We start from the raw sequence: 26,553 nt of genomic DNA, 5'->3' as shown, positions 1-26,553 counted from the left end.
TTGATTACATCAGATCAGTTTAGCATCACTTATTAGCATTGTTTAAATCAATAAAAATATGGCTTAAGCTGCTGCCTCTGCTACCCAATGATGAGGCTATGGTAGAGCTGATGCTGTGAGATGAAGTTTTTACTTTAATTTGGCACAACAGTAATCATCAAGCTCTCTTAGGGTGTTGATACAGATTATATTTACAGCTTCATTAAGTAAAGAACAAAGACATATTTCGACTCATGTGGTCTACAGCAGACATCATTTCTTCAGACATCATAATAACCAGAAAAAGGGTGTCTTTGTCTGCCTGTTAAATAAAACCCAAGAAGTGTGTCTTCTCTGTGACAAAGACAAATACTTTCAAATAAATATTCAAATTAAGGTATGAGTAAAACTGCTTCTTTATTCAATGAAGATGGCACAGCTTTAGATGCCATTAGGACAAACATTTCTGCCCACAGAATAACTCTCCTTGACATCAAATTCAATTTCTGACATCAAACATTTGTCAAAGCAGGACAGAGGACTGAGGTTTTATCCACATTACTCTGACTTACAATAAATTCATTTCTATGAGCAACATGAGACAGGTAATAATAAAAAAGCGAGAAAAAAGAGGGTAGGAAACAGAAACAACAGCATCAAGCGTGAATATACTGATGGAACTGAAAGGTGCTACGGTGGAACAGCATCAATAAGCTTGCCAAGTGCCCGGAGAAAAAGTTTAAATAAATTCTTGACCTACATTTTGACAGATTTTTTAGAATGCAGCTCAGGTTTAAGGCAAACATACCTCTCTGGTAGAAGTACAAGAATGTGCAGTGCTTGTTATGAATAATTAAATGCAAACCATGAAGGATATGCAGCATGAGACGCAGTCATGACAGACTTTTCTAGCTTGCAACTAATGCTGTTAAACTGAATATCTGATCATATTTGTAAAAGACCTGATGTTTGAATAAGTTTCAGAGCAGACTAAGAATGCCACTAGAACTGATATTCAGGTTAGCTTTTTTCAGTTGAGGGAACCAATTTCCAGGGACGATAATGTTGGGGTTGGAGGATCCCCTATTACTTGTTGGTGCAAAATGCTGTACAGCTTTAAACTAGCACAGACAAACATGAGCACATTTGACCCATTTTAACCTCCCTTGAATGGCTTTGATTTCTTTTAGGATTCATTTTAAAATTCTTTTATTTACTTTTTAATCCTTAAATGGTCTTGCTCTACCTCTTGCAATTATTGTACCCTTATTCCCTCACCCACTCCCTCAGGTTAGCTGATTAGCTGAGAATCCCCAAGACAAAGAGGAAACTCAGAGATGCCGTGCCTTTGCTGTTACTACCCCTAAATTGTGGGAAGGATCAGCCCCTCCACACATTAAACCGACCAATTTAACTTCTACACAATCATTTGACACGCACGGACAAAATTGCATTTATGCACACATCAGTTACGAGTGTACGAGGTCATTTGAAACTAGTTTCACGCTTCCTCACGGTTTTGTGTACATGGTGCATTAAAGTACTGATGGAAAGCTGGGTCATCTGTATTTTCGACAACATTTTTTCCCTGGCTATTTCATAGAGGGAAGGACACTATTTATTATCCATTTTGTGTTCATAATTTATAGATATTTATGTGTGCATTTGAAAAGATATATTATAAGTACACAAATTTACCACAAAATAGTTTACATGGGTAACAAATCGTCTATTCCACATGCACAATGATACTGGGTTGATTTTTCCCTTCATAAGTGCAGGTTCATTGTGACTTGAAGACTGAAAAAAACAGTTCATACCTTGTGTATGGACATTACATTTTCAGTTAACTGCATGTTTCCACTTCGAATCCAACTATTTACAATAGTCCTGCAGACCTTTTCTTTCACTGATACATTTTCACTCCTTTTAAGAGACATACATCATCATATCTGCGAACCACAACTGAACCATGAAACATAACTGGAGGAAAAAAAACAGCTGCAGGGTGAAAAACTAAATCTCCATTAATACATTTATCTGTCAAATTGCAGTGAGACGAGGTCAGTTTCACATTGGATTACCATAACCCTGCTTTCAGTACTATATGAGATGTTACCCTCCTGGCTTTGTGTACAGTATTAGCACAGGGAAGTGCTAATGCAGAGCCCTGTGGGAATTAAACACCATGTTACCAGGAAACCTGATCTCAGCGACGTGCCTCATCTCCCAGGACTGATCTTTTAATTCCTTGGTTGGCAGAAAACTGTTCTCAAGTCTGCAGCCGAGCTTTCAGTCTTCATGAAAATGTACACAATTGGTTTCTAGCACATCGTCTTTTTATTTATAATCTATAAGCTAGTCTATATTTTTTATCTTTACTTTCTTCTGATAAGCAGCCCTCTCTGTGTGAACAACTGGAAGAAAGAGAAAGCAATGGAAATAACTCCTTGCCCTTGTGAACAATGCAAACCACTCCACAGCAGCAGAATAATGTGAGAATCAAATAATAGCTTTCACCAGCACAGTTTTGACCATGAAAAATATCTAAGAAAGCATAAATCTGAATCTAATGAACTAAAAGTTTCTTCAAACTTTAACAGGGCAGAAAATCTAAATTACATGGATAAGGGCCAAAAAAAAAAAGAAACATGTAAACCTTAAAGTGTTTTAATTGAGTGGCATTAGTGTTATACTCTGTTTTTTTACTTGGTGGTTGGGAGTGTGTGTGTACAGAACACTAAGAAACATTGTGTCTCAGAATAGACAGTTGTGTGAAATGTGCCGAATAACAGAAGTCCAGCCGGATGTATATTTGAGACTACTTTGTGAAGATGAAACAGTGCAGGTTTCTTCACAAAATATTAAAAACCAGGGCTAAACTTAATTTACTTAATTCACACATATCACCCAAAGCAAGTGAAATCTGTTTTTGTGTTTGTGCTCTGACAAATGGCTTTGCTAGAAGCAACAAATCTCACTTTTGATAACTCTAACAACATATGCTACCCACCAACTAAGGACATATCCTGCTAGTCTCCTGGCAGACAATGCTCTAAGCCTAAAGCTAATTAGGGTTTGTGGATGGTATGCCCTGGGAACATGTAATCCTATTCTCACTTGTTCTGCAAGCACATCTACGGCAGCTTTTCTTTTGTGGCACGGTGTCTCCTTTTGGATACGCTAACTTAAAACAAAACTGCTGTTGCGTTGTTACCTTTAGGCAAATATAACTTCTTGTTTTTAATCAAAGAAATTCTCACATCACCAATCATATACGCACTGCTTCCAACAAGCTTCATGACTGTAATATAAGATTTATAGTAAAATCTGGCAAGAAGCAGAGCACTTTGTCTGCAGCAAATAGTGGACCAAACTCAAAACTTTGTGCCAAATGGACAATTAAATACATTTCAGCTAACTTCAATACTCAGACAGATTCAGACTTCTCACTTGGGGAATATTACTGTATCTCTTCTAGAAACTACAGTACACAGCATGCACAAACATTTTTGTGAATTTTCATTAATGGGAATTTTAATTGAATATTTATTGCCAAAAATAAAACACTCAAAGCTAAACTACTAAAATCTGGTCAGTTTATGGACTGTTATCAGGTGACTTTCACATCGGCAATGTTTTTGGGTGGCAAAAACATTAACAAAGCTGGCATACTGCTGGAGAGCGCAGGTCTACAGCTAGCTTTTCATGTAAAAAAAAAAAAAAGTTATATCCATGTTGTGCCTTTAGATGTTCCAATCGACATCCCAAGAATGTGATTTTATTTTACAGACTGCCTGCTGACCCTGAACGTCAGCCTAAATGGGTTGCTGCCGTTAAATTAGATAACTGGAAACTATCAGAAGATTTCAGCTGTGTATCGAGCACTTTGTCAATGGTAAGTTTATCGAAAATTTTGTTTCGTACACTTTCCAAGTCTACTTATAGTGGGCTGCTCTAATCTTGAATATATTTACTTATGAAAAAGTAAAGACAATGCATTACTAAAATGCACCAAATTGCAGTGGTTAAACATTATTGCACCCCGGGACCAGACACTTCAAGTTAGTCTGTTGTTAACGGACATGTAATTGAGGCTAATTTTGTCTTCCCCCAGGTAAAAGACAGTCCGTTGTCCCCAGCCTATATCCCGTCCATCTTCGTGTTTGTCTCCTGAGAAAAGGAGGCAAAAGGATGATCTGGAAAAGTTTGAAAGACAACAGCAAGCAAAAAAACAAAAGAATACAAATTACATTAAAGTTTTTAAAAATGGTCTTGTTCATTCATTTAATTCATGAACAGATATTCTTGTTCATTCAACAAGAAAAAACTTCATGTGTAACCAGGACGACAGTCAAATGATAAGTTTATGGGCCAGTCATGTTTTATGTGAAGCAGCAAATGAATAAAACATTCTCACAGTGTAAAAGTGACCACGGTGAAACTGGTTGGATATTTGACTAATTCGACCTTCATCGCAGATCACCATGGTGACTGCAGTTTTCAGTGTTAATGAAAAGTTGGACATGTATTTCCTTTGTGGTCTCAATAAATGAAACAGTCTTTAAATAACAATGTTTTCACACAGTGATTGTTAGTAACATTAACTCCTAAATATATAGGGCCATCCCTAATTTTTACATCACATTAAAGTTATTTGCATCTGCTGTTTTCTTACTCTGACATGAAGAGCAAATACTTTGTCTGGGGCACTTCCCACAGCTGAAGGTCTGATACCCATCCTGCCATGAAATATTTACAAGCCTCTAATCTGAGTTGTATGCTTTTAATTCTGCCCCTGTGAAGTGCGACTGTCGATTGACTAGGTAGTTGTAAATGTCAAGGTAAGGTAAACGCAGTAGCAAGTTCTCTGTCAGTTGGACGTTCTAAAGTTTTTTAACCAGGAATTTGGAAAATCATACGGATTTTGAGCACCAACAAGTGAAACAGAATATCGCTGTCTGACTTGACCACATAAGTACTGAACTACTTTGGAAAGTGTGAAATCCGCTAGCACCATCCTTGATGAGAAACAGTTAATAGTCGCTATAGCGGGGTCCCAGCTAGCTTTTTGCCACCCAACATGGCGGCATAATTGAACAGCATGACTTCAGTAAGAATGGTCCATAGGACCAGGTTACTGAATTGGATTCAAGCATAATCCATCTGATCGAACTGCAGTATACTTCCTTTATGAGGCAGCACAGCTGACTTGCAGCAGTTTGCACTTACAGCAGTAACCAATGTTACTTGTCCTGCTGATAGATCAGCTTGTTTTTTAAGAAAATTAGGTTGTAGTTAGTTGTTACGGTTGGAAAGAGGCAAGGTTGGTGTTTTTCACTAATGAGTTATTGATCAGGGGAAGTTAAATCTGTAATATCTTGAAGCAGCAGTGTACCTCATGCTTCAGTGAGAGCAGCTGCTCTGGTGCAATGCCTCTTTGTGTAAACATTCATTTTGTGCAAATAAAAAATGAAACTGTTTGAATAAATTGCAAGATTTGAGTCTATTTGACACAAACTGATGAACTTCCTTGTTAGCAACCTATAAGACAGTGTAGGGTTGTTTCTCTGTGCACTATACGTGAGCCATATGCCCACATTCAGCAGACCAATATGACACCATCACCCTGATTAGGTTGTTTCCAAACTTTGACTTGGCATTTAATCATTCCTTGCTTAATCAACTAGGAATATTTTACTGTATATCAACAACAAATGTCCACAATTATCTTTGACAAAGACAGAAAATTTCCCCTTAATGTGCACAAGGGAGCAGGGGCTCCTTTGTAAATCCACCACGTTGCCAAAAAGTCCTGTAGAAATCATCAGAATGGCAGAAAGGACCATTTCCATGCTCACATAAGCAAGAAAGAGACCAGCATGCAAAAGAGTATAACTGTCACTTATTTTCAGCAGTCCCATCTCCTGCTCTGTTGCTCTTCCATCTTCCTCAACATCTATATCACCCACTTGTGAGTATGAGCCAGAGTTTGGAGAAATGATGTGGAAACCCTTGCACTTTGAGTAACCTAAATTTTCTATCGCACATCTACATCAAAACACACCAATTTGTGGTTAACACTTCACAGCCTTCACACATTTCTGCTATGGTTTCATTCCAAAATAACCCCCAAAAGATAATGAACTGAGATGCATTTCTTCAGCTCACACAAAAGGATTACCAGATAAGCTTCACAGTAGAAGTGTATATCTAGGTGCATCCATTCTTTGGCTCACAAATTAGCAGAAAGGTTAAACAATAAATAAATAAATTCAATATCATAAAGGTACAACATCAGATTTACACTTAATACCAAAGAAGCAGTATTGATACAATCTCCATGTCAAACATTCAGAGTATATGTATGCTGTTAGACGCAGCTTTGTGCAGTCAGACGTTGTTTGTGTTCACTGAATTACACAAGAACGCAACAGCATGTGTCATATGTCTGAGGTATAAAAACCATCACTGTCAGGGAACATTTCATGTCAGTTATAGACAGACAGCAGGCTTTAACCCTGGTGTGAGCATACGAGAAAGAAGAGTTACCTTAAGGCTTCAATCACCTAAGCAGGCATCGTCTAGCTGTCTGTCCTTTTGATGTTTTACTCACTGCTGTAAATCTTGCCCACGACTGCACAGTCAGGTCAAGCAGCCTTTTCAATCAGTCCTTGCCATTTGGCTCTTTAGAGCCAGAGGACTGTGCCTTTATTTAAAGTATAACTTATTTTCCTTTTTGGCATTCTTCTGTTCTCTAACCATGAACACACAAAGCAGCAACTAAGGAGTCAACCATCCTTCTTATCGTGTGAACAAGAAAAAAATGCCCATGAAAACAATACATGAAATACAAGAAGGACACTTGAATGAAAAACCCAAAAAAGCAGCACAAGCAGAAGATTTATGGGTTTGTGGCATGGGTTAGCTTTCTGGTATGTGGAGCTGAGGTTTGAAAACGACCAGCTAGAGGGTGTTTGACCAGACTTGTCTGACCTGTGAAACACCACCAAAGACAGGAGGCAGATTTGGAGACAAGTAAATGTCAAGAATGTCACTCCAGAGCCCCAAATTAGTCCTCTTCTTCTGTATGATGTCTGGGATGACAATAGAAAACTACAAGCAGATGTACCTGCATCATAACCCTAACTCAAAACTTCATTTAGACTCAACTGAATTTAAACATTTTGAGATGCTTTTTTTACAAAAAAAAGTAGTGTTTTGTTTAAAAAAAAGGGGGGGGTATACCTGCTAAAAGAAACTGACTAAATCTTTTCCCTCCAATCTATCCTAACTGGAGCCGGAGCAGATTTCAGTCTCTACAGAGTCATTTGACATGGCGCTGAATGTAGCCGAAACATGTTCTCACTGAAAATAACAAATGTCTTGTGGTACATAAACAGCTGCACTGTCATATTTAGTCCATTCCAAGAGGAATCAGTAGAATTTACACAGTTACTTAACTTTTGCTGCAATTAGTACTGGTCTGCAAACTATACGTTATACATTTTGACTGAACTACGTGTTATTTGGGAATCTGTCTCCACACATGAAATCTGGGCAGCTATCCTCTCACCATGAGAGTTTATAGACCAGGGAGCGCCAACTCTGGGCCTTGAGAGCTACTGTTCTACAAGTTTGAGGGGGTTCCTTGCTGCAAAAGACCTGATTAAAATTAATGGGCCATCAATAGGCATATGCAGAACTAGCTGCTGGAAAAACATTGTATTTAAGTCAGGTGTTTTGCAGCAGGGAACAATCTAAAGCCTGAGGGACAGTTGCTCTTGAGGACCAGAGTTGGATATCCCTGCTGTAGATTAACAGTCCTGTAAATTGTCCTGTTTTCTCAAGCATTGCATATGCTATTTTGTTTATGTTATCAACTCCATCTGTTCCATTATTTTTCCAGCCATTTTTTTTCTTTTGCATTTTTAAAACCCAGGTAAGCTGCACATATGGATGTCGCGATTACTTGATTACACAGTTGATCGCGTTATAAAACACCACAAATAATTATTAGTTAAGATCCTTCAACGTCATTACTTTGGATTAAAGATTATGCCTGACCTACATCAACAGAAAACAAAACAAAGTTACACAACATCCACGTGTTACTGCTTCTGTTGCTTTGTTTTCATTCTGTATGAAGAGGCGTGTTGAGAGCGGGAAAGTATGGCAGAGGAAGAGTTATTCCCTATAAACAAACAGATTAAGTCATCCTTGTCGAATTTATGTGATTATATAGAAGAAATGACCGAAGCATTTACTGACCGTTACATAATACAGATGCAAAAAAACCAAAAAGGTTGATTTCGATGGATGGCTTTACTGTTCAAATATAATCAACTGGGCATGAGATTGGTAACTTTATTCTGTATTTATATTTCAGATAACAGCAGCTATTCTGCTAAAAGGCAGCTAAAAGTCGAAAGCTAGCTAGATGTTTACCCTGTGTTTGTAAATTCTCAAATGAGGTTGAAAACAAATGCTTAAAACCATTTTTATAACCTAGTTTCCAGAAAGAAGTCTCCCAAGTCCAGGTAGAGGTCCTGTAGCGTTTTACGTCCATTTTCACAGAGAAAAAAAATCCATATTTAATATACAACATTTATTTATTGTTTACAGAGCAGATGGGATTTTGTAGGAATGGGACTTGTTGGTTACTTTGGATTATTGTGTTAGGTTGGCACCAAAAGACAGAAATAAGATAAACTACAGGGACTGGTCATGTGATTTTACATATTCATAGTGTTGTAAAATCAATTAACGCATAATAGTCATGATAATCGTAAAATCAGGATTATTTCTCTGACAATGATCGTAGACATTAAAGTAATTCCTGAGGACACGCTCTCTCCAAATTTTTCAAATAGACTTTTTTTTCTCAGTATTTCTAGTATTGAATTAAAACCACTGGTTTACTTTTTGTAATGCTGTGTACCAGGACCAATTTCCCATTTTTTATGAGATCTGTTTGACTTGCGATCACCAACCTATTCAGTGAAAGCAAGGACAACTAACAAATCAAAGGAAGAGAAAGATTTACGCCTTTGTTATTCTAAGTAAAATAAATAAATATCTGCAGCCCTCTACTGAATTTAATAGTACCAGAAAGGTTTTAGAAGTGGGTGTTCTCAATGTTGAATGAAAAACTAGTGGGTATAACCAGTGCACTCTAAATGTAGTGAAAGAGATGGGGAAGATGTTTTTGTTCAAACGCATTGATAAGACATATCTGGGCTCCCCTTAAACTTTCCCATGAATAATATTGAAAAAGGCTGCAACAGCAAACGCTTACCACCCTTTTCTAGTTGTGCTCCCTCTTTTGAGCTCGCACTATCAAACAAAGCTTTTAAAAACGTAAAAAACCACTGGCATCCCTTCCAGTCTGGGCAACAAATCATGCACATACAGCACGTGTAATGACTGCACCATCTGTAGCATGAAGGCTAAATGAGAGGCATTTTCTGTCAGAGAGAACACAGTGAACATAAAGGACGCTCAGGAAGTGGGATGCCCACAGACAGGGTAATGTTTTGGGTTATTTTTAGCTCTGAGCAGCACGCTGGTGCGTAAAACAGACAAGATCGGATGGCTTGAGGTTTAATGTGGTTTAGACCAGTATTTCGTCCCATATTCTCTGATAGATATAAAACAACCTGTGGCACACACTCAGCCTCGGGGATGAACCAGCGGGGAAAGCTCGAGGCACATCGGTTAAAATTAAATAAGGGGCTAAACTGTCTTTAGTGGCAGATAAAACACATGAAAACAACTTGACACCACGGGCGACGTGACAAAGCTAGCACGAGAAATTTCTAGCTGGTTCTAGCGGTAGTTAAGACCCGGCAGCTGTTCGGTAAATCCCTCACCAGTCAGTCATTCAGTAACCGTTCATCATTCCGTACTTACCCGCTTATGAACGTTAAATTAGTCCTCACACAACTTCAGCCGGTGTCCGTCGTCTATCGAAGCTGTTGCATTACAGTCGTGACAATGTGATAAGATAGTGGAGGGTGTTGTTGTTGTTTATTTTTCTCCCTCAGAGTCCAACCGTTAGCTGTCCTACGGAAAGAGACGCTGCCTTCTCTCTGTCAGTCACTGTGCCGAGCCGGCTGTCCGCTCCGCCGCCATCTTGGTTGTGATGGGAATCCGCGGATACATACGCTTGCACGCGCAAACACATGGTCGTGTTTCCATGTCTTCAGAGGACGTTTCATTGACTTTTACACACACACACACACACACACACACACACACACACACACACACACACACACACACACACACACACACACACAGAGAGAGAGAGAGCGAGAGAGAGACATAGCAAATTTCCTTTAACCCCTAAATATCAATAAGACAACACAATTTCCATTTTAGATTATTATTTTTATTTATTTTTCTTTCAATAATTTTTTTAAATTGCATTATATTTTATAATATATTTTGAATTAGATACTTTGAATTCAACTTAAAGCAAGCCCTCATTCTAAAATGCCATCCGCTGCTGAGTGGATTTTAACTATTTTGCCTCAGATAATAAAACCTTGTCCATATATAGTGACTATGTAAACACATCTTTGTCTTCACAACATGAGGAGGAACATGAGGAATAGTTGATTCATGCTGTTGTATAGACTCTTTCTCTGTCTGCCTCAGCAGGAATCAGTTCACATAATCTACCTGATGCTGATTATTAAATTACCTAATTTGTACTTAAGACTTCTTTTTGATTAAACTGACCTCATTCCTGTCTTAGTTAACATCTAATGTAATGATGTCATTTTGCTCATTACATAATGATTTGATTATAATTAAAGACAAATAAACTTTCATGAGTCTTGTTTTGTAAATCCTTTTTCTGTGCAATACTGTTTTCCCAGGAAGGTAATCTGTGTCCTCAAAGAAAATTTTGTATGGACCTTAAAAAGGGATGTAGAAATGGACCAGTGATACAGTTTCTTGTTTTAGAAGACAGTTGATGTATTTATTTACTTTAAACTGACATGTTTTACTAGTAACATTAGTACCTAAGACAATTAAAATGATGACATTGTTTATTCCTGCCTGTAGCAGAGCACATCCAGAGCTTCTCCTGGTGGTTTTATACCAAATGCATCACACAAAGCAGTTTGTAGAAGGAGCTTTAAAGAAAATGAAGAACAGTATGTAATCTTAGACAGCTCACATGCTCCATAAAACAATAAAGAAACTAATGTACTACTTGGTTTACCTGGACTTGGCATAGCTAATTTGATTTTGGTTTTTTTCTGCAGTTACAGCTAAAAATCCTCCTCAGCCTTTAGGGTAGTGAAGATTATGATAAAAATCTTCACTGCAAAATGGGGGAAAAAAGAAGACCAAAATTCATATCAGGTTGCACATTTTCCTACCTGTTAAAAGGGTGTTTTTTCTCTACTGTTGCCCGCCACCCTGTGCCTTTTCAGAAAGACGAGATTCCATGCAGTCTGTTGGTTTCTTGATTTAGGTAATTATTTCAGTGTTTTCTAACGAAAGGTTGAGATAACATTTAATAATATAGTAATAATTTGGTCAAAACTTGACTGAGAGCTGGGATAACAGACACTGCTTTTGGAGAGTTTTGGAGATGGCTCCGGCAGGTTTACTTCCATGAACGTCTAATAAGATTCATTAATTTGCTTCACCAAACGGTTAGAGTAGGCAGTTAAAGGGATCATCTGTGTTTATATCAGTGGTGAAGCTATAATCACATCATCCTGTCACCCCTGCCCTACAGTAACTTCCTGGTTAAGCAGGCAATTGAACTCAAACTCCACCCCAATACCTTCAAGGGCATCCTTAACCTCGCCTCTCCATATCTGTCTGACCTCCTTCACATCATCACCCTAGTTCACTTCCTCAGCTCCTCCTTCAATCCACCTGATTGTTGTTGCTATGAAGTGTCTTTTGGGGTCTTGAAATATGCTTATAAATTAAATTTCTTATTATTATTACTATTATTTTTGTCTTGTGTATTGTTTGTTTCAATTTGATTACAACTGGACACCAATTAATTAAATTAAATTAAATTGGACTGTATCTGTGAAATTGCCTTGAAATTACTTTGTTGTGAATTGACACTCTACAAATAAAGCTAAACTGAATTAAATATTGAAATCAGTCACCAGTCTTTTAGCAATTATGCAAAAGGAAACTACATTACAAACTATATCATAGACTATGCAAAACGCCAAAACAAAATAAGGAAAAACTTCATTCTCTAAAGAAATTAAAGGTGTGGAGGGAGAAATTTGCTATATGTACTTAACCCCTGACACAATAAATAAATAACTACTAATAAAAGTGCATCTTTGGTTCACATCCCCCCAATTAAAGCTTTGTGATTATTTTTTAAGCTGAGAAGAAAATGAATGTTGGCACCCTTTGTTGAGAGCTCTTGTGCTTTGGGATGCATTGATGCATAGCTTGTTAGCATGTAGTCTGCTGTGTCAAGGTGCACATGCTGCAAAGATTTCTTAAGAATTTATCCGACTAATATTCCAAGTGGGTCTAAAATAATAAAGCGCTGGAACAAAGATGAAAAAAAATAACATTTAACTTTGAAGATGCACCAAAGTACATATCAAGAATAGAAGAGATCCAAACGATTCAAAGAAATAACGACGTGTACTGCTTCCAAAACACATGAATTCAAACCCCCTCCTAAAAATGGAAACAAGTACATATATTAAATCAAATCTCTGAGTTACTTAACACATGCAATGTTTTTGGTGGCTTTGCTACAAGAGCTTTAGGGTTATTCTCACACTAGTCCTCCCTGAGACTTGCGTTTGCAACACAAATAGCAACAGTTATAAGATTTTATCAGGGAGGCCTTTTACTAAGAACAGAAACTGTTGTGTTCCTCTCTCACAGACACTTATACACTGCACTGAATACTGTGGTCACATTACAGAGATAAAACATACATGTTGGGAGCTCTTTGCAAAAAAGTTAGAAAAATCTCCTTTTCTCTTTATTCTTATATATTTAAATGCAAAATAAGTCTGATAACAGGCTATATTCCTCCATATTTCCATGCGGTAGCTACTTTAAAATCATCTAACAGCCTTACTATCTTGTTTTAAATGGCTCAGTTAGCTTTAGCTCAGTCATCGCTAAGTAATTTAAATTTCGAGGTACTGTTTGAGCATCTTTATAGTTTATTTTCTGCTCCAATGTGAAATCTTGCCTAACTGAGTTTATGTGTAATCCCTAAATTCACTCACTGAAAAGTAAATATGACAAGGCTAACATTAGCTTAGTAGCCTTACAGAACAAAATCTCTTTGAGAAATGTACAGCCAAATTGTAATATTTATAAAGGATGACTAATTAGGAGAGCACTTTAAAATTTACTTTAAATTGATGTAGTGATACTGGGGATCCAAGCTTGTCTGGAAATGTGTTTCAAACCTCCTCCAGTGATCTGTTGTTCACCTGATGTGGCATCAAATTTCAGAGGGGGTCAGTGCCACCCTGGCCACATCTCTAGCTCTGCCCCTGGTTATATAGTTATTATAACTATTTAGTGCCCTCTGCCAAATGTGTGTGTGGACACATTCAGCAAATCTCCAAATAGCAGCATTGTGGCACATTATGGTTTTAAATTGTGCGATGCATCGAACATCTGGACTGGTGTGATGTGTAGCGTAGCATCCATGTAACATGATGGCTTACATATTAAGCTATCCTAATTATAACCCTAACTATCTACTCTTCCAATAACTCCTTTCTTCTTAAAAGCAGTAAATGTCAACGTGGGCTTCATTGTGAAACCGTAGTCCTTTGTGCTTTCACCATAGTAGCTCTTACCTGTTCTGTCAGGAGATCTCAATGAGAGGGGTGCTCCAAGCAGTTTCTAACAGCACCTAAACTGTCTGCTTGAGTATATCTTCATAAAGACTGGGAGAGAAAAGGGTAAAAAATTAGGTAAAGGACACCTTACACATGTTAAGGACAGTGAATCAGGAATGTTGCACTGATCTTTACAGCACTAATGGTTCTATTACATAAAGCATTTAAACATATATTAACGCCACAAATTAAAGAGCTATGATCAATGTGAAGCACACATTTAGAGCTGAGCTTATTCTGGTCCTTTCTGTTCTCGGTCTGTGCATCATCCTGTGTTTTTTACACTTTAGAGGAGCACATTGGAGGTGCACTTATAGAAGGTGTTGTTGTTGGGGTGTAATGTGTTGTTTGTCTTGCGGTGAACTATTCATAGGTTTTTCCGACCTGCTTGACCCTGATGCACCCTGAGGTTGGCTCACTCTCCGTTTGAATGCATCTGTTAAAATGAATAAGCTTGAACAGAAAACGAAGGGAAAGAGTGATGCAAGCTGACACGCTTTCCCAGGAGCCTCCAAGTCCCGATCAGGTCTGATCTGATTGAGCTAGAGTGGCACTTCAGTCAGAGGTTGTTTGCAACCAGCTGACTCTTCAGGGTGAGGACTTCACGTTTTCACTTTACTTTATGTCGAAGGACAGTATCTGTGATGAAACTGGTTGAAACAGCTTGGACGTGAGTAGGTGTTAGGTTTGTTCTGTATCAGTGGGGGTGGAGAGCTGGCCAAGTATTCCCACACAGTCATGCATAGCCATGAAATCCATTAAATATATTTTACCTTTTGTTCTCAAAGGTTAGATGCGCCAATACTAGCAAAGAGCTCTGCAAAATATCTTAAATGTACATATGCTTCTGTTTTGAGAGCATGTGTGGTAGAGTTTGTGTGTATGTCTGTGGAGTTTAGCTGGAGGCAGTTTTTGGCTCAAGCTTGCCTGCATAACATCAGATGCCTCCTAAAGAACATGTTTAAAGTTGCTTTGCACGGACTGAAAGTATTTAATTTGTCACAGGCAGATGCATCATTATTATTTAAATCTTTTTAGATTTAAATACAAATTAGAGATTACAAACGTGCCCACCATCTTGGAACATGATTAAATGTGCAGTAAGCAATGTTAGAACAATAGTTGGTGCTTTTATATAAAAATCTTCCAAATTCTGTGTGTTTGCTGATGTTTAGTCTTCTAAGATTGCTTTTTCTGTTCTATTATTAATGAATGTTGTACTAATCAATTAGTGAAAGTCTCACATATTTCCATCACATTTCTGAAAATAGAGAGAAGTGGGGGAAAGATGACCATGAGCAACCTTTTGTGTTTCCATCGACAGGTAAAGGATTCAGGGCAAATGTTTAACCCTTAAAATATCTTGTTCCAGACCAATTTACAGTTTTGATAAAAGATTGCAGTTTTCTAATCTTTCTTTGCTGTGCAGCTACAAATATGTTTTATAATACTGGTGATTTAGACTTGTTTAAAAATTAAATTAAATTAAATTAAATTAAATTAAATTAAATTAAATTAAATTAAATTAAATTAAATTAAATTAAATTAAATTAAATTGAATTAATCCCACCTCTGGTTAGAGATAATTACACATTTAATGTTCTTACTTTGTAAAGTTAGTCTAGTTCACTTCCTTAGCAATGTGTCACTGCTGCCATCTGCTGTATCCTGCAGCCAAACACAGATAATCATACCACACCCTCAGTGCTATTGTATCCCATCCTAATAGTGCCCCATCCTGTGCTATTGTAAAAAAAAAAAAAAAAAAAAAAAAAGACATTTGAAATCTGATTTTAGACTTAAAAATTTGTGCAGATCAGGGGCATCTCTAGCTTTTGAGGACACCCTGGGCTTAGCCCGGGGAGCTTGATATATATATATATATATATATATATATATATATATATATATATATATATATATATATATATATATATATATATATATATATATATACAGGAGTATTACAAAAGTGCTTCAGTAGCAGCAGTACTGTGTTTTTTCCTAAAACCTGATTGCAAATTTAAAAGAAGATAAAATTTCTTTAAGTTGATCACACACAAGAGATTCAATCATTTTTGACAAAATGCACTGATTTGATATTGACCTGTAGTTGGTTAAAACTGCCGCCGGATGGCCTCCTTTTAAAAGAGAAACAACAAAAGCTGACTTCCAAACTGATGGAATTTCTTTACTTTCAATCGAAAGGTTAAAAAGTATTGTAAGAGGCTGTGCAACAAAATCAGCAGCCATTTAAAAAAATAAAGCTCCATCAAATCTGGTCCAGGAGGTTTTCTGTGATTTAAACATTTGAAGGCCTTATGCACTCGCTGCACAGTAAAAGGTACAAAATGAAAACATGTGAGGGTTTATACAGGGAGTCGTTGAGGCAGCTCCTATAGAGTCAAAGAACCAGATGCCACAAAATGCTTGTAAAGTTATCTTTCTTTAGCTGAGCTAAATAACTATTATCAATGTCCATGACTGATTCAGACATGTCTGCTACTAGCTCCTCCTTTGACTGTAACTAATCTTCGCTACCCTCTACAAAATAATGAAATCAAAAAACAGAAAACAAGTCAAGCTGATAATATTACAATGTTGTAATATAATACAAATTTTTTTAAACCAACATCTTCCAGCACAATGAATGCATTAACCTTTCTTGGCTATAGAGCCGTCATTCAGAAATGGGAGGAGTACTATGGAATACAAAGGAGGTACATGAGATAAATAAAACACCAGGTAATGAAAACTTTGAGTAATTAATAATAATTTTTAAAAAATGACATGAAAGAACAAAATAATATTTCCTAGAAAGCATTGAAGTTGGAAGTTGAAGTATTTCCCATTTTTTTCTTAACAAGGGGTTTGCCTTGATCTGGTCCAGGATACAAGACTGGAAAAAAAATATTCCAAAAGGGGTAAAGTACTGAAAAAGAACCGCTGCTATTGAGCATGAGCAATCATGATTCAAGATATGATAACTTCACATGTTTTTGTTAAAATTTGGACTTTAATGTGCAGCCTTCATTTGTGTTGAGATGTTGCAGTTCAGTTGCATTAATGCTAACTAAGGATAACTAATGATAACTAATTCTAACTAAGGATAACTAAGGTTAGCAGCTTAGGTAGCACTAGCATACCTAAACAAAAATGCTGTATAAGTCAGAATGATTGTTGGCTATTGAAAACACTTCCAAACCCTGATTATAAGACAACCCCCAATTTCCATAACTAATCTTCAGAAAAAGACTATGAGTGTTTCCCCTCAAATTTAACTATTTTGATCTGATTTCTTTGTAATAGCAAGTCATAGCAGAAGTCCTTTAAGTCTCAATTGCTCAATAAACGGTTTATACTGAGTTCTTTTCTTAAAAACTAAACAGTGTGGTGTTATTTATCTGATATGCACTTAGACTGTATAGGATATACATGACATATGTCACAGCTGATCTCTCTGTCGCTCTCTCGGAGTTTCCCCCAAGATGCGCGCACACACTGGCACCTGCGCGCGTGTAACATAATCTAATGTCTTGTGTAGCGACCTGCTTGTGTCAAACAAACAATACACATATCTGGGACAATACTGTGTATCTTAACCTTTACTTTTCTTCTAAAACAGCTAAGGAGTTGTAACTGCTTTATTTTAGACTTTCTGTCCATTTTGCTAGTGTAACATAGGTAAATGGGTTCAGGTTAAATCCTGCTAAATGGGGAAAACAATGCCACCTGCTGTTGTAAAATGTACCTGCATCCCTTAGCATAATAGTGACAGCAAGGAACTATGGGTAATCCTCAAAGTAGAGGATTCTCATGAGGTGGGGTGCAGATGAATGTTCGTGGACAATATTATTATAAACTCACTGAAAAGTGCATTGAAGTGAAGTTGGCTTCCTTTTAGTTTTATATTATGTGTTTCAGAGTAATTTCGCCATGGTTTTGTTAAGTAATGACTTGAGTTTTGAATGTTTTATTGCTGGTGAAAAATTTGGGTTAGGCTAGCTAACATTAACATGTGCCACGTTTCCAGAGTGAGCATGTGCTGTTGTCTGCGGGAGGTAACATTCTTCTCTGTCTTTTACTGATGCAGGTATATTACAATATGAAGTTTACAGATTGTTTTAAGATGAAATGTTCCTGTGGTTATTTATTCGACTTGTATTTTGAAGTTGATAAATGTTTTAAAATGAAAAATGCTGGGAATAAGGGTAACAGTTCAGTGATAAAATTGATAGAGATTTTATAATATTTTTTGTTTATAATTCTAGTAATTCTGGTAAGCTGAAAGAAACAGCGTAATTAATTTAATTGTATTTTATTTCATTTATATGACATCAGATCCACTATACGATCACTCCATGTATTGTACAGTTAAGTACTGTAAATGTTTTTTGTGAACTATGGGTAATCCTAAAAGTAGCGGAGGATTCCCATGAGAGTGAGCATGTGCTGTTGTCTGCGCGAGGTGACATTCCTCTCTGTCTTTTACTGATGCAGAATAAACCTGATGTTACCCAGACATGGCCAGCTCCAAGAGAGTTAATCACATAATCAGAGAAGACATCACACATCTTTCACACTAGCTCTATGCTGGTTTGCTAGCTCTGGTTTGCCGCGTTCCGACTGCTGTTGCTGCTCTCTCCTCTGCACATGCGCACACAGAGCCCCATGGTTATCGGCTGTGGGTTTGTGGCGCTATAGAAGCAACGTACTGTAATCTGATACCCAGATACGTAATTTGACGTTAGTGACAGGGCTAATCAGACCCTCCAACCCACAGTCCAGCCCTGCTCAGCCCAGCGTTGCTCTGGATGTGAGCGTGTGTGTGTGTGTGTAACCTGTGGCTGTTGAGAAATAACGGAGCGGAGCGGCTGGAAGAGAGGGTGGCAGTTAAGTTTAACAGCATCTATATACAGTGACTTACATTGGTCTTTGCTGCCGGGGCTAGACTCAAAAGACCCGGGGCTAAAGCCCCGGGAAAATCGGCTGACGACGCCACTGGTGCCAGAGCAGCTTCCACATCTGTGAAGCATCTTGAGTGCTCCAAACTATTAGAAGTAATTTGCATTATGAGCCAGCAGAGGGCGCTCTGCCATCACATCCAATACATGCGCTGGTAACCTGCTGGCATAAACAAACATTTGCTGTGTTTCTGTGAACCGGAGGAACAAGTGACCAAATATATGCTGAAATGACTGCTCGCTGTGTGTCACTGTCCATCAAGACCTTTTGGTTGCTGAATGCCTTGATTCTAAAAGATGAGCAAAGATCTTTGAAATGAAGACTTCTGTGGATTTGTCCGTTACATTATCCACAATGGAGGGATGGATATTAACTAACACTATCTGGTATGTGAGGCAGCTGAAGTTGTCGTTGCTAAGGCAGATTAAGAAATTTGGGGATGAAGAAGCCAGGAAAGGACGGATCTTTTTTTGAAACCAATTGCTGATGAAATCTTCACTCTGAAGTTGTGCTTGGCTGAAGTTGGCCAGTCTCATTTCTCCCAGAGCCTCAAGAGCTGTTGCCAAGGATGGACTGCTGTTGTTGGGGGCCTAGAATTGGAGGAAATTAGGATGGACATTGAATCAGCGCAGGATTACAATCAGTTTTGTGAAGCTGTGGGACTGGACTTACCATGGTGGCAAATGTATCAAGAGCCTGGTCCAGAGCAGCAGAAGCTTTATGGAAGAAAAGCTTCCAGACCTCAACTGGGTATGTCCTTTGGCTTTCCAGAGAGCATTTCAACAGTGAGGCCAAGTTTTCTTGTGCGAGGTGTGTAGCCTTGAGGGTGGGGAGGAAAAATTGAATAATTAAAAACGAAAAGAAAACTTTTCAGCAATTTTAGAGCTTTGCTTCGAGTTTGTGATGTAGCAAATGGGCAGTTGTTTTACAGGATTCAAAGATCACATGACATAGACCAGTGTTTCCCAGTCCAGGTCCTCAGGACCCCCTGCCCTGCATGTTTTAGATGTAAGCCTACTTTATCGCCTGAATTAAATGAATGGCTTGTTAACAGGCTGCAAAGAAATTAATGAGGAAATTCATTACTTTAAATCAGGTGTGTTGGAGCAGGAACATGTCTCAGACATGCAGGGCAGGGGGTCGGAGGACCTGGATTGGGAAACACTGACATAAACTTACCAAGGTACAGGCATGTTCAATGATGGTAAGATTGCATTGGGCTGTAGTGGAATTGTCGTCCACCAGTTTCTGCTGGAGTTGGGATCTGAAAGAAACAACAATAAAAGACATCCATGTGATTATGGTTACACTGCGTAAAACAAGTGGCAACCTCAGCACCTGGTGAAGCTGTGTTATACCCACCTATTGATATCAGCACAGATCAGGTCCTCTGTGAAAGGTGAAATTTTGGCTATTAGATATTGGTTCTTAACAATGGGGCTGTGTGATAATAGTGGAAAGAAATAATATTTATCAAGCTTACCATCAACAGTTGTCTCCTTGCACTGAAGTCAAACGGAAACAAAATGTGTTAGTCTAGTGGATAAGGCTACGTGATTTGTAACACCTTAATATGGTCACTGTTAAAGTTAGTATGCATACTGGTGTCTTAAAAAATTTAATTAAATGATGTGTAATCCATACAATATGCTTATAGAAAAGAATTCACCTTGAAAGAATCTGGTACTGAGCAACCTGTTTCAGAAAAAAAAAATTAACTTATCAATGTGGTAGCATCGGGCTTTTTTGAAAACGTTTATCAGAAAAACGTTTTTGACACGTACATGTGAATGTGTTTTTGAGTGAATCCATGCTTGATCTGACACCCATGGAAAGGTCCAGTGGCAGAAATTCCAAACTTTCCTCAAGACCAATGAGTCTAGAGAGGAAAAAACAGCCATTTTGTGACATTTTTAAGCAGTTTGACATCATACTGACTAAAAAAATCTAGTAGTTCTCTGGATAAATGTGTCTTACATAGCTTCATAGGATGCACAGCTGATGTTACTGGGGATCACCCATAAGCTGTATGGCTGGAGGCTTGCTATCACAGGAAGCAAGTAGAACTGGAACCATAGCTGAATCTATTTTTCAGAAAACCAAAGAAGTTCCACAACATTTGGGATGTGCTGGTTCCTCTGTTGTTGTGTCTATCTGCTGCTTGTGTTTTTTTTTTTTTTTTTTTTAATTAATTAATTAATTTTTTCATACAGGAGGCCTTTTGACTCTGTATACATACAAGGATACACATATTTATCAATAAAGCTTTTTTTGGCAGCATGTGTGTGTAGGTCACGTGACTAAAAAGCTATTGAAGTTTGAAATATTCAAAAATTAATAAAAAATAGTATGAGATGAAAAAAATGCACAAAGAAATGTTAAATAGTTAAAATTGTTTTGACATTTATATTTCATGTAGTTGAGGAGATATTGTTTTTCAAAAATGATGGTATCTGTAATTTGCTGACGGTCCCTAACTTTGCACTGGTAGCGAAGACCACACGACCGCTGCATCGTTCTACTCAAGTCCGTGACAAAGCGCATAGGCTCGGGTATGTATGACGAGTAGACTGGGTGTCCGAATATCTGTTGAATATCGAACGTCAAACTAACTTTACCATGGTATTTAGCTGTATGTATTTTATAACATGTAAGTTTTGTTACCAATTTACTCAGAAACACCTGTAATTCCTAATTGGATGTACCAAACACAGAACTTTTCACTATTGTTCTTGCAAACATTTAAAGCAACACATCGATCTGTAGATGATATATACACAGATCAAGAATGGTAAATTGAGCCACTGACTAGCTCAGCTGGTGGGGTTTCTGGCGCCCACTTGGGAGACCTGAGTTCAACTCTGGGTGAGGCCACTAAATGCTACGGCAAGGGGGAGCCAGGATGCCAGAACACAAGGGGAGTTAACTTCCCCCCTTGAAATAAGATGTTTTAAAGTAGGGATATATCTATACAGATGACACCTGTGACATAATGTATGAAGGAAGGATAGGATACACCCCAGGTCTGGAATGATGTATATGGATGGCTCAATGATGTAAATACACATACAGGCCTGGTGTAGTGGGTTGACAGTTGTCCTCCTATGTTTATACCACAGGTGTCATCATACATTGATATATCCCGTTGTATGTGGTTAGGGAATGATGTTGGATTCTGGACAGTCCATCTTCTAATTTTTGTTTTGCTAGTGTTCAGCTGTATGTGTCGAACACAGGCTCCGGCTGTGCTCCGGGCAGCCGCCCTCTGCATGTGAGTCGCTCAGCTGTGCCTGAAGCCGGTCATGTAACTGTCTAGAGTAGTTTGTTGCCATCTCTAAGCTAGCATGTTATGTCATGCTAGCTTATAGATGTTTAAAAAGTTTTGCCACACTTTGATGGTGCCAGTAAAATACCAGCTGTTTTTAGTTTCCTGATTTATAACCCCCTGCTTGTATCCTCCCCAGAATACAGGGAGGGGACATGGCTCCCAACCCACCGGAGCGGGATGGTTTTATGATCCAGGTACCGGCAACGAGCAGGATTCGAACTAGATGCTGCACCACTGGCGACTTACGGTTCTCTGCCAACCCCACCACGCCACCAAGCACCCTTCACACTTGAGCTTGTTCTCGTGGTGCTTTTATCCTTTCATTTTGGCCATTGGACGTGAAAATTGATGTGCTGAATGAAGAGGTTCAATCCCAGGCCCACCCTGCCTCCAGAGTGTTCTCCTACCAGCCTGAGCTATTCTACCACGTATGTGGAAGTTTTACATTGAAGCTTTTTACTCTTTAGACTGGACTCTTACAGGTATTAAGAAGCTTCAAATTCATGGTGTTTTGAAGCATAATTCTTCACCTGTACCGGTAGGATTTGAACCCACAGCTTACTGAACATCAGATAGGTCTCCATGCCACTGAGATATCCTCTTCAACATGCTTGCATGTTTTTCAGTTTTTCTAAGTCTTTTAATTTGGCATTTGGGTTTAAAATTTTTTTTTTTTAAAAGGTCCATCAGAGGGTTCGATTACAGTTCTACTGATAATCCAGGGCTTCATCCATCTGAATGAGCCTTTCCGCCAGACACACTGACAAACCTCAAGCTTTTCACTCTTTGTATTTTGCTGTTGGCCTCAAAAAAACTAACATTGATCTTTCTACAACATTTAGAGGATTTCAACTGCAACCAACATCCTGAGCTGCCCAGTCACAGGATCCTCAGAGTTTCTCAGCAGATTTCACTCATTAATTCAGGAGCTGACTTCAGAGTTTTGATCACATCTTCAGCAAAGAAAACCTGTCCTCTTAAAAACTGAGCAGCCCAGACAGACTTCAAATTGAGCCATCCTTTCATGGTTCAAGGATAAATAAAATTGTAAAGACATAAAACGATATATAGAAGTGTCAATCAATAAATAAAAATATCATTGAAAATGGTACTTTTTTGCTATGCATAATATCAATACTTTCAATTTTCCAGATTGTTTTTTGTTTCACTATCCCATAAACATTGTACCGTAAACATTGTCATGACTTGCAACTACATTATTATTTTTACATTTTATTAATTTCTTTTTAAAGCATTTTATTGGCACATTTGTTTATTGAATGAAATATTGATTAATTTTCAGTATTTATATATTTATTTAATTATAAATTAAACTGCTCTCCATCCATTACAGTTTACGGTTCACAATGGATCTACAAAATCACAAAATCTTTCTTAGCTGATATCTGGAAATGAAAAATCCAGTATTTCACATTATGATTAAATTGTCACGAGCTAAGAGTTACCCTTAAATTAACATACGTGTACACTTCCACATGTGTGTAGTAATCCTAACCACCTAAACTGACTCACCTTATAATACATACAGAAGTCAAATTTATTAAATAAGAAATATATAAAAGATAAAACAAGTTCTCCCCTGCCTTGGGGAGAGCTTTATGGATATAAGGTCACAGGACAGCAGAGGTGAGGACCCAAACACAGACTGATGAGACAGACGAATGTGACTATCCAGGATTTAATATCAAGGAACAAGGTAGCCGGTACAGACTGAACACAGGGAAACAACAACAATGATCTGGCACCGAGTAAGAGAAACAAAGGGGTATTTATATACAGAGGATGACTAACAGGGAACAGGTGAATCAGACCAGGTGAACTAACGAGCCGGACACAGAAAACACAGAACACACAAGGGAATGAACAAAACTGCAAACAAAACTGAACATGACAAAACCGAGAACATAACCTAGGACCATGACATATAAGGCTCCACGTGATACTTAAGTATTATTAAATTTGTTTAAATGAGTTTTCTGCTGAATATAGATTTAAAAGCTGGCCCTGACACAGGATATGAAAGAAAGGAGAGCACATACTTACAGTCTGGACAGGGCTCAGCTTACATGCATGTTGTACTTGTATGATGGAGCATGTGACAAACATTTAGAAAAAACTAAACATGTTTTATTGTAATTAGCTCAGTTTATTTCAGCCAGTGTTTAAAATAAAGAAGCACTGTTAGGCGTCCATTCACACACAAACATCCAACAGAATGAAAGATGAAATCACAACAAAAATAATCATCTATTCTACCGTGTTTTTCTTCCTCTAACTTTAAGCCAACAATAATAATAATAAATTCCTATAAAGTCCTATGTGCTGAATTAATTTCATTAAGGTAAATTCTCCCCGGAGCATTAAAAGCACTGCTAGGTATGTGGCATAATGGAGTCAATAAAGAAGATTTATTGTCCTGTTAACAGTTATTGGCAGAGGTTGGTCACCACCATGCACCTCTGAAGGAACATCAGTGTGCTCTTCAGGTGTCTCAGGTATGCCAGCTTGAAGACGAACTATGTGCAGAAGGCAGATGATCCCTTCCTCAACATCATCTGCTTTCACAGTGTTTGGAGCTCTTTTGGTGAAGGCCATTTTCCAGTCTTGACCAGTCAAGGGAATAGTTGGGTGTGGAGATGTAAGGAGACGCTACAATCACATGGAACAAACAAAATGAACCACATTAAAGTTTTTGTGTTAATTGTAAGTAAACTATTTAGCATGTAGTCAAATCTAGTTAAAATAATAAAAATATTGTGTATCCTTTCAACTATTTCTGCTTTAATTGCACAATATGCACCTTTTCATTCCTGGTAACTCTTTGGCAAGAGCCTCCTCTCTTGCCTCAAGGTACAACTGGTATGGGAGAGATTTCTCTTTGTTCTTAGTTTTATAGATGTCGTATGATAGACTTCAAAAATATATTGGGGACTGTACTGAGACAGTCAACCCAATCGCTGGTTTAAAATAAATAATGCAATTTTTGTCCTGACTAGAGAACAAAGGGTAGACTGCCTTTGTCTCAGCAGACCTTAGAGGATTATTCTGCCTCTTTTCTTGTAAGGTCTGTTCCTATATATACCTTGAAGATTAAATTAGTTGTATAGGTGATGTATGATACGCTTTCAAAATTATATTTGGGACTGTACTCAGACAGACAACCCAATCGTTGGTTTAAAATAAATAACACAATTTTTTTCCTGACTAGAGAACAAAGGGTAGACTACCTTTGTCTCAGCAGACCTTAGAGGATTATTCTGCCTCTTTCCTTGTAAGGTCTGTTCCTATATATAAATTGAAGATTAAATTAGTTGTATAGGTGATGTATGATACGCTTTCAAGAATATATTGGGGACTGCACTCAGTCAACCCAGTCGCTGGTTTAAAATAAATAATGCAATTTTTTGTCCTGACTAGAGAACAAAGGGTAGACTGCCTTTGTCTCAGCAGACCTTAGAGGATTATTCTGCCTCTTTTCTTGTAAGGTCTGTTCCTATATATACCTTGAAGATTAAATTAGTTGTATAGGTGATGTATGATACGCTTTCAAAATTATATTTGGGACTGTACTCAGACAGACAACCCAATCGTTGGTTTAAAATAAATAACACAATTTTTTTCCTGACTAGAGAACAAAGGGTAGACTACCTTTGTCTCAGCAGACCTTAGAGGATTATTCTGCCTCTTTCCTTGTAAGGTCTGTTCCTATATATAAATTGAAGATTAAATTAGTTGTATAGGTGATGTATGATACGCTTTCAAGAATATATTGGGGACTGCACTCAGTCAACCCAGTCGCTGGTTTAAAATAAATAATGCAATTTTTTGTCCTGACTAGAGAACAAAGCGTAGACTGCCTTTGTCTCAGCAGACGTTAGAGGATTATTCTGCCTCTTTTCTTGAAAGGTCTGTTCCTATATATACCTCGAAGATTAAATAAGTTGTATAGATGTCATATGATAGACTTCAAAAATATATTGCAGACTGTACTCAGTTAACCCAATCGTTGGTTTAAAATAAATAACACAATCTTTTTTCTTTCTAGAGAACAAAGAGCTGACTGCTTTTTTCCCAGCAGCAGGACCTGGGAGCCAGCGGTGGACGTTGCAGCGCTGGCGACATGGACCTTGAAGCTGCTGGAGATTCTGGAAACGAATGCCCTGGAACCGGTGGAGACTATGAAGAACAGTGGCATGGAGCCAGCTGAGGCTCTGGAGATGAGTGTCGTGGAGCCGCTTTTATGGCGTTTATTCAGTTCCAAAAGCAGCGCGCTTGAAAACCGCCCACGCGCATAAAAACAATGCAGTACGTGCGCGAGTACGTGATATGAGCAAGTAAATTAGTACCCGCGAGTTAAAACACACGTCGCGAGGAGGCATT

At 38.0% G+C, this 26,553-nt stretch overlaps 1 protein-coding gene and 1 long non-coding RNA gene across 5 annotated transcripts in view; both read right to left on the bottom strand.

The window, feature by feature from the left end:
- Positions 1-10,110, bottom strand: part of LOC121642293 (C-myc promoter-binding protein-like) — a 92,129-nt gene extending 82,019 nt beyond the window's left edge. For all 4 annotated transcript variants that reach the window (XM_041988944.1, XM_041988960.1, XM_041988950.1 and 1 more), the window contains exon 1: positions 9,892-10,110. The gene's annotated coding sequence lies outside the window, so the exon portion shown is untranslated. The remainder of the gene's footprint in view (positions 1-9,891) is intronic.
- Positions 10,111-20,181: 10,071 nt separating this feature from the next.
- On the bottom strand, positions 20,182-20,519 carry LOC121642721. Its single transcript, XR_006010955.1, has 3 exons — positions 20,494-20,519; positions 20,308-20,329; positions 20,182-20,214 (listed from the first exon to the last, which is right to left on the bottom strand). It is a non-coding gene; the product is annotated as an uncharacterized LOC121642721 (long non-coding RNA).
- Positions 20,520-26,553: the final 6,034 nt, after the last annotated feature.

Source organism: Melanotaenia boesemani, chromosome 1 (genome assembly GCF_017639745.1).
Source record: "Melanotaenia boesemani isolate fMelBoe1 chromosome 1, fMelBoe1.pri, whole genome shotgun sequence".
NCBI lineage: Eukaryota > Metazoa > Chordata > Actinopteri > Atheriniformes > Melanotaeniidae > Melanotaenia > Melanotaenia boesemani.
Note: the sequence above shows the minus strand (reverse complement) of the source record. Positions and strands in the feature narration are given on the sequence as shown.